Below are 10,379 nucleotides of genomic sequence, written 5' to 3'. Positions count from 1 at the left end.
GGAGAGCAGGAGGGAACAGACAGATGAGAAGACGAGAGGAGGAGGAGGAGGAGGAGGAGGAGGGATGAAGACGAGGACAGGAGAGCAGGAGGGAACAGACAGGTGAGGAAGGAGTAGGGAGGAGGAGGGAGGAGGAGGAGGAGAGGGAGGAGGAGGAGGAAGACGAGGACAGGAGAGTAGAGGGAACAGACAGATGAGGAAAGAGGAGGAGGAGGAGGAGGAGGAGGAGGAGGAGTAGGAAGGAGGAAAGGAGAGAGTGGGGAGGGGGAGGAGGAGGGAAAGACAAGGGATGAGAGAGTGGGGAGAGGAGGAGGAGGAGGAGGAGGAGGAGGAGGAGGAGGATGGAGGAAGAGGAGGACAGGAGAGCAGGAGGGAACAGACAGAGGAGGAGGGGAGGAGGAGGAGGAGGAGGAGGAGGAGGAGGAGGGAGAGGAGGAGGGAGGGAGGCGAGAGGAGGAGACGAGGCGAGCAGGAGGGAACATACAGAGGTGGAGGAGGAGGAAGAAGAGGAGGAGAGAGTGGGGGGAGGAGGACGAGGAGGAGAGGTGAGATGAGAGCAGGAGGGAACAGACAGAGGAGAGTGGGGGAGGAGGAGGAGGAAGGAAGAGGAGGAGGAGGAGGGAGGAGGAGGAGGAGAGGAGAGCAGGAGGGAACAGACAGAGGAGAGAGTGGGGAGGAGGAGGAGGAGGAGGAGGAGGAAGAGGAGGAGGAGGAAGAGGAGGAGAGAGGATCAGACTTGTAATCTAGTGAGTGACACACCCACAAAACATCCAATCTAAAGGAGGACATATAATCCCGAACGTGTGATGGAAACGTCACTTTCCAAATGTAATCCATTACATTATCATCAGATTACACTGTATCACACAAGTATCTGCTGGAGGCTGGCTACCTCTGATTGTAATCAGTGACGTAATCCAACAGAATACTCTTTAACTCACCAAGAAATGTATTGACGTTGCCCCCGAGTGAGCTCTTAACTCCCCGTGTACAGTGTGCACTCCAAGAACAGGTATTGAACATGACCTACAGTAACATTAGCTAAGATACTGTAATACATTTTACATTTACATTTAGTCATTTAGCTGATGCTTTTATCCAAAGCAACTTACAAGTTCTGTACGACAAGTCAGCAGGAAGGGTACAACTCTATCAGCTGAGTAACAGTGTTGAGTGCTACAGTGTAGGTTAGTATTAGGACAAGTGCATGACAGTAAGGTTAGTTAGGGTTAGAATATACTATATGAATTATATATATTTTTTTCTTTTATTTCAGATAATGGTTGAAGAAGTGCGTCTTTAGTCGACGGCGAAAGATTGGACAGGTTTCGGCTGTCCTAACTGTGGTGGGAAGTTTGTTCCACCATTGTGGAGCAAGGACTGAGAAAAGGCGGCTTCTCTTTGATGACCCTCCCGGAGCTCGGATAGGAGTAGGTCTGAGGCGGCCAGAAGATGCAGAGCGTAGGGGTCTTGAGGGTGTGTAGTTAGAGACCATTGACCGGAGGTAGGCGGTAGCGGTTCCCTTTGCCGCACGGTATGCTAGGTCGAGGGCCTTGAAGCGGATACGTGCAGCAATGGGGAGCCAGTGCAGGTCCCTAAGAAGTGGGGTGACATGGGCCGACTTGGGTAGGTTTGAGATCAGGTGGGCCGCTGCGTTCTGAATGAGTTGAAGAGGCTTGGTGGCAGTGGCCGGGAGGCCAGCGAGCAGTGCGTTGCAGTAGTCGAGGCGGAAAATGACTGTTGATTGGACGAGGAGTAATACGACCAGGGGTGCGTTGCTCATGGGACAGGGTTGCATGCCGAACAACCGGCTCTGTGAGCAGAAGCACGCGCACGCACATGCACGGATGTGCACGCACGTGCTGCACTCGACTGATGCGCCGCCTCACCTGGCTACTTTGCATAACAATAGCGCAGGTCGTCAGGTGTGTTCAAATACGTTCTCAGATACATTAACACAAAACTTGTGAATGAAATGTGTTACATTCCATTCCTAGAGGCAATTAGGCATCGACTTTAGTCTGTGCGCACGCGAGGGGACATTTATGCGCGGGTGGACGTGGCGTCATTAAAACACAGTGCACCCAGCTTTGAAATCACCAACGCACCCCTGAATACGACACAGTGGGGCAGTTTCTTACGTAACTGTGGTTGTGCTGGTAATCTGTTCTTAGACTAAATACATGTGAAAATGATGTCTTAGTTCTGTAGCGTTTGTACCATTGAGAGAGTTGTTAATGTCGATGGATGTTGATCGATAAGCATGCGTGTGTGTGTGTGTGTATACATTTACTATAGGCTACTCTTTTTGACATGGATAAGGCTAATTACCTTTAACAATCCTGATTCCTGAGCCTATTTTATTCAAAAGGAAGATATTGATTTAAATATGTATATACCGTAAATCCTCTAACAGTGGAGGGCATTCTAATAGAGGACGGGCCTCTTATAATGGACGGGGGGTTTGATACATGCAGACAAATACAGGCCGGCTTCCAATACAAGGTCGAAATTTTTTATTTTTTTTCGTGCCGTGATATAGAATGAGATAAACTCTTGCCAATGCAAATTAAGTGCTGCCTCTCTCTACCGTTCCCGCTACACTCTGACTACATTAACGTTTCCCTACTCTCACTTCGTTGACGTTAGCTAACGTTGTCATAGCTAGATCTGTGGTGTCGGCTGGATGACGTTGGCTTGTTTTGCAAACGTGAGTTAACGTTCGCTATCTATATGGCGTTTGCAGGCGGGGCTGGCGTTGTCCAGTTGACATTACAGATCATGACGGCTATGATAGCATTAGCTAAAGCTATTGCCGCACTGCATGTTATCAAATCGATTAGACTCAGGTAGAGTCGAGAAGGTACCACACGCTAAATTGTCCGTGCGGACCCCGCAACCTATAGACAGTTCCAACTTCAGTGTGTGAATTATGTTAATCCACCACAGTTTCACAATTACTGTGTTGCACTCAATATTTAAATAATGTTAGTCTAAATAAATGAAATTAAGGCCTGCCTCTTATATAAGCCTCTCTCTAATAAAGGCCTGGTGCTCCTTGCAGCTGAGGTAAATACAAGACGCGTCCAATATTAGAGGAAATACGGTAGATCTATATAACTAAAAGAATATATGTTACCCATTCATCTGACATGACTTGCTGGCACAAGCACTACCATAGCGTGGAGTGGAGAGATAACACACAATACATATAATAACTCTTGGAGATATACTAGAAAGCTACATACATTCTAGGTAATGATAAACAATGTCTTAGTAACAGGGCAGGTGTTATATTATTTCAAGATATTGAAATTCTTTATTGGGAAAACCACATTGAGATACAGTATCTCGTTTTCGAGAGGGTCCCACATTTTGTGCAATGTAATTCAGAATCAGAACACATAACACACAACAAAAAAATAAAATAAAGGACACATACAAAAACACAACAGAACAAGTACACATTATAAGAGGATATGTCTCATTATAAGAGGATATGTCTCATTATAAGAGGATATGTCTCAATCTCCATCATAATAGGCCTAATCCACGGCAGTCACATGACGGTGCCACCGCAGGGCAAACAAATATGCTTACCCCGTGATGACACCGCCAGGCAGCCGCCGCGAGAAAGGCCCAACAAAACATTCAAAGGGTGAGTAGAATACAGGATGTAATAGATATTGAGCTCCAGGACTGGCAGGAGAAGAGGAGCAATCAACCCGCCCAACGAGCGCCCCAAATCAACCAAGATAACAAAGTAGCTATAATGAGTCAATAGATACAAAGCAGTAATGGCATGTAGGTTAATCACCCTACTCATGTACAGTAGGCATGCACACTACACAGCATTTATAGACATAAATAAACGTCATGGCTCATCTCCTATTCTGGGTATTCAGTAGGTGGTGTCAAAGAGGCAACTACCCATGTGACCTGAGGATACTAGTAAAAACATTTTCAAATATTCAATTGCAAATATAATCAATTGTTGTTGTTTTTCTGGTCAATTAATCGTTTAGATTAATGGACTAATAGTTAAAATAATCGACAGATTAATCAATAACAAAATAATCCTTAGTTGCAGCCCTATACACAAGGTACCCTAACTGGCATTATATACGACAGTGGTCTAAATGAATGAACCTCAGTAAATATGCAATTTAACTGATAGATACGCAAAAATGTATATATTTTTTAAAATATGTATTTATTTATGTTAATTTTATTGTGTTGATGTTTCCATTTCTGCTAAATAAGTATGTAAAATTTGTTTGGTTTGGTAAACAGTGCACTATGAACAGTATATCAGTGTGTGTAGGGGCAGGTACAATACGAATTGTCTTCTTCCTGTCTCGGAGTGATGACCGGAGTGTTGGACGTCCCGTGATGAAGACCGGGAGGACACGACCCTCTTTGCGCCGCCCCTTTGCCTCAAATAGATCCCCTATCAGTTCTATCTTTAATCTTTCAAAATGTTCAGTTGCTATCGCTATCAGCTCTATCTTTAATCTTTCAAAATGTTCAGTTGCTATTGCATGCACTCATCTGTGTTTCACTACACACATGAGTGCATGCTTACCAACTGTCCGTCTGCAACACTACTATCACCGACATCTAAGAAGGGAGATCCCCCCTTGAACGGCCCTTTTAATGTTTCTCTCCTCCACACTGCCTGTGGTGCATTTTTTCCTATTGCTAGGTTTTAGTGAGTTTTTCCTTACCTTCGCGTGGGGTATGTCTGGGAGCGTTGCATTTATTTGAAATATTTTGGACCTTATGGTGTTCTTGTTTTGTTCTTGACTTATCGTGATGTTTCTTCTTGACTTGTTTAAAGAAGACGTCTCCGGCCCATGGGGACATTAACGTGTGTTGTTTGATTTGATTTGATTTGGTTCCTGTTCCTTTCGGCCATGGAATTGAGTGGATCATATAAGTGAACTATATGTACTGTTGGACTGTAACAATTCCATGTATGAATAAATAAAAATGATGATGATGATGATGGTTGTCAAACTTTTTCACACCACAACCCCATTTTATTTAGGATTTTTTTTGGGGGACCCCACACTTAATGTATCGCGTAATTTCAACGTGGAATTAAGGAATATCAAAATAAAAGCACACGTTGTTGAACTTGATCATGCATATTTTTTTACATTTTATTACAGCACTATGTTATAAATACGCATTTATAAAACGAGGCATATTTAGCCAAAATATGTTGCCAGAACATTCTTTTTTTACTTGCCAATGCGCAATGCCAATGTCACCTACGTCGCAACCCGTAGTTTGAGCACCGCTGATATACTGTACGTCATACGTTGTAGTCTGTGCAGGTTTTGGTGGTTGAGAGTCAGACACACTTCTGACCACTAATCTGAACTGATGAAGGTTTATGTAGAAAAATCATATTGCTGCTGTCGGATGAAGAGCTCATATAATGGCTTTAACAAAGCAGCCACTGTGAGCAGGGTTGACGACGCGCAATCCAAGAACCAAAAGTCCAATGTTTCCATTTAACAAAGGTATTTATTAACAAATCATTTAAAGAAAGAATTGGCCCACTTTGCCTTATAAAACAATTAAAGTAAACAATGATTTGATTTGCGGTAGAAAAACTGTGTCCACTCCCCAGTCTCCCAACCAGGTATTTCCTATTCATTTCAGGCTTTTTTCCCCAGGTGAAAGCGGTCCCCTGATGTAAACAAGACTAAATACTTTCTCTGGTCTGCATCCCCTTATTATGTGTATTGAGCTGTACTGTACTGTAACCCATTCTGCAATCTGTTAATTAAAGTTTTCAATCAATCAATCAATCAATCAATCCCCCTAATTGAAGGATCCTACCTGGCTCTGCACACGGCCGTCTTATCAGCAAGTTTCATTACACTAAGAAAAGAAAAACCATCACCCAGTTAGCAAGTAAGATGCTGTTTAATTCTCCATGATTTGTGTAATTTGTCAAGATGCATTTGAGGTAGTAATAGAGGGTTTTAAACATACCTACTGATGTTTAAAACAAAAGAAAATGATCTCATTTCATGGACAAAATATTCAGAGGCCATTCTTTATTATTTATTGTGATACTTATGGATTACTTTGCCTATAATGCATAGAATATGCAGTATCACAAACAATGTATTCCAACCTATCCTGTAATTTGACTATTGCTATTATCATCTACAACACATGTTTACACACTTATGGATGCAAAAAATATGTTAACGTCTACAATCTCAATTAATCAATTATTTCTCTGCATCATTTAACAACAGTTTCCAATAATATCTATAATCTGATCGCCGTGTTTTCCCGCAGTAACAATAATGGATTACAGTTAAGAGTGATTTATCTTTTGTCCCGCAGATAGACAGACGCATGGTAAAAAAAAAAAAAAAAAAAGCACACCGACGATCTAGGGATGGAAAGAAATCAAGAAGAGAGCAGAGAGAGAGAGAGGAGCGATAGATCACAGACGGGGGGGCAGTGTGCTCATCTGTGAGAGACAAGGCATCCACCCCTGAGCGTGATTCACACACAGCTCTGTGCGCAGAGAGCCAATGAAGAAGCTATTGTCGTCAGCGCTCTTATTAAGCCCACCGGTGAGAACGAGAGCCGCGGTCTGACGCGGATGAAGGGAGATGCTTCAGCTATAATGTACACGTCGTTAGGGGACGATCTCTGCACAGAGGGAGTTTGCGTTCTGAATGTGGAATGAGTTTTTAACGGCGTGTAGCGGAGGGGGGATCTGAATCTCCGAAGATGGAATTCACACGTTGATTATTCCTGTGATGTAGTAGGACTGTATGCATCTCTCTAGATGCTATGAGCGAGCTGAGGGAGATACTCCGTCTTTCCGATGGCATCAAGAGGCGATTTGTTGGAGCCGTATCGTTGATATTGACCTGGAAAGTGATGTTACCCAGGAAGGTTATTACAAGGATATTAAGTCTGTCTCCAAGCCAACACTTTCCATATGGGCTGTCTATATAAACTGAGTGCAACAAAAAATGTTTGCCAGTTGTCATACGAATCTAAAATGTCTTGTTGTTATCATCTGTGTCTATTTTCTCATTCATTTCATTTTCTCAAATGGCATGAGCCAAATGTAATGTATTTATACTTAGTCTGTTAGTAGGGTGTGTGTGAGTGTGTGTCTTATAACTATGAAATACATTGATGTTTAGTGTTATGTAAACTGTCTTTATTTTATTTGTATTTATCTTAACTTATTGATACATACATACATACATACATACATACATACATACATACATACATACATACATACATACTAGGTGTATATTCCACATTGCTGAAATGTAATGTACAGAGATGGTGCTGCTCCGACCGGCTGCCTTTCTGTTCGCTCCGTCGAGACTGTGCTTACTTTTGTTAATATTTATAGTTTTAAGAGTTTTGTCTGTACCAACAGTAGGTGCATTCAATGTGTATGACCGTCAGTCACTTATAGACATCGGATTACGGGAAACTTACCGATTGGATTACTCACTGGATCAGCTTTCCGAACCGCAACAATGGCCTATGGAGATTCTCAGGAAAATGGGACCAGATCCCGACCCCAGGAACAAAGGAACCAGACGGCGTGGGAAGAGAGCTGGGATCCGTAACAGGCTGAGATCCAGACGACACCAAACGCCATTACCCAGTATATTGCTAGCCAATGTACAATCAATTGACAATAAACTGGACGATATCCGAGCAAGGATTCAATACCAAAGGGACGTTAGAGACTGCAACGTTCTCTGCTTCACCGAAACGTGGCTGACGCCGGACGTCCCAGACCACGCTATCCAACCGGCCGAACACTTCTTCATCCACCGCAAGGATAGATCAGCAGAGTCCGGCAAACAACGTGGAGGAGGTATCGCCTTCATGTTTAACAACAATTGGAGCGATCCAACTAACGTGAAGGAATTATCCAACCACTGCTGCCCAGACCTGGAATATATAACCATCAAGTGTCGTCCTTTCTTCCTCCCGAGGGAGTTAACGGCGATCGTCCTGATCGGAGTGTATATTCCACCGCAAGCCAGTAACAACGTCGCGCTCTCCAGACTCCACAACGAGGTAAATAGAATACAAGCGGCGAACGTTAACGCCGCCATTTTAGTGCTGGGTGATTTCAATAGCGCCAATCTGAGAAAGGTATTACCTGACTTCTATCAGCATGTGACTTGCAACACCAGAGGCGGTAACATCCTAGATCACTGTTACATGCAATTTAAGGGTGGCTACAAGGCTCATTCTGATAGTGGCTTTGGTAAATCAGATCACGCGTCCATTTTCCTTTCACCAAAGTACAAACAGAGAATCAAAAGCACTCCTGTAGTCTCGCGAGAGGTGCAGAAATGGGATTTGACGTCAGAGGAGACGCTCCAGGCTGCGTTTGACTGCACAGACTGGAACGTGTTCCGCGACACAGATAACATTAATGTCTACACGGAGACAGTGCTGGACTATGTTTGTACTTTGGTGGAAGAAACAATCCCCACTACCAAAATGAGTTTACCCAAATCAAAAACCCTGGGTAGACAAATCCGTCCGTGAAGCTCTGAGAGAGCGCACCAAAGCATACAACGACGGCCTAGTGGCAGGCAACATGAATGACCACAAGGTGGCGCGATACAACGTAAGGAGGACAGTGACAGAGGCCAAACGGCGCTACAGGGATAAAATTGAACTCCAGTTTGAACAAGCTGACTCTAGAGCTATGTGGCAGGGGCTCAAAACGATGACAGACTACAAAGGCGCCTCCCTCAAACTGAACAGTGACATCTCCTTAGCAAATGACCTCAATACCTTCTATGCGAGGTTTGATGCTGGTAATAACAACACCAGCCCACAAGCCACGGCAATGGGGGGGGGGGGGTCTGCTGCTGATGGAGACTCAGTGTTCAGGGTAACAGAGCATGAGGTGAGGCGGACCTTTAAAAAAGTGAATATCAGGAAGGCAGCAGGTCCGGACGGCATCCCCGGCCGCGTCCTAAAAGTCTGTGCCGACCAACTAGCCCCGGTATTCACTGACATATTTAACCTGTCCTTAGAACAGGCTGTCATCCCCACCTGCCTGAAGAAGTCCACTATTATCCCTGTACCCAAAAAATCCAAGCCTGCTTGCCTCAACGACTACCGCCCTGTAGCTCTCACCTCCATAGCCATGAAGTGCTTTGAGAAGCTAGTAAAGGGCTACATCTGCTCCTCCCTCCCCATCAACATGGACCCCCTGCAATTTGCATACCGCCCCAACAGGTCCACGGAGGACGCCATAGCCCATGTGCTGCACACAGCAGCATCACACCTGGACAAGAGGCAGGGGAACTATGTGAGAATGCTATTCATCGACTACAGCTCGGCATTCAATACCATAGTCCCCTCCATACTCATAGCCAAGCTCAGGGACCTGGGCTTGAACTATGACCTCTGCCAGTGGGTCTTGGACTTCCTGACTGGCAGACCCCAGGTGGTGAGAGCGAGCAACTGCACCTCCTCATCCATCACCCTCAACATAGGGGCCCCCCAGGGCTGTGTTCTGAGTCCCCTCCTCCAATCCCTGTACACACACGACTGTGTGGCTCAGCGGAGTAGCAATACAATCATCAAATTTGCTGACGACACAGTGGTGGTGGGCCTGATCTCTGCCAACGACGAGAGGGCCTACCTGGAAGAGGTCAAGGTCCTGGCGGGATGGTGCCAGGAAAACAGCCTCTCCCTGAACGGCAGCAAAACAAAGGAGATGATTGTGGACTTCAGGAGGTCGGGGGTCAAGGACTACAGCCCCCTCAGCATCGACGGGGCACCGGTTGAGAGAGTCAACAGCTTTAAGTACCTCGGAGCCTACATATCCGAGGACTTGACATGGACCACACACATTGACAGTGTTGTGAAGAAGGCACGACAACGCCTCTACTTCCTCAGGCGCCTAAGGAAGTTCCAAGTCAGTCAGAAGATCCTTAAGAACTTCTACTCATGTACAATAGAGAGCATCTTGACTGGCAACATCACCTCCTGGTTTGGGAATAGCACTGCACAAGACCGAAGCAGACTACAAAGAGTGACACGTTCAGCCGAACGCACAATTGGAGGGGGGCTCCCCACCCTCCAGAACATTTACAACAAGCGTTGCAAGGGCAAGGCTAAGAGAATCATTAAAGACTCCAGTCACCCGAACAACTGCCTCTTTGAACTGCTGCGGTCAGGCAAGCGATACCGGAGTCTCAAGGCGAGCACAGAAAGACTCAGAAGAAGCTTCTATCCCCAGGCCATCAGACTGCTAAACATTTACATTTACATTTACATTTAGTCATTTAGCTGACGCTTTTACCCAAAGCGACTTACAAGTTCTGTGCGAC

Source organism: Notolepis coatsorum, assembly GCF_963971535.1.
Source record: "Notolepis coatsorum genome assembly, chromosome: 1".
NCBI lineage: Eukaryota > Metazoa > Chordata > Actinopteri > Aulopiformes > Paralepididae > Notolepis > Notolepis coatsorum.
This window is presented reverse-complemented; position numbering follows the sequence as displayed.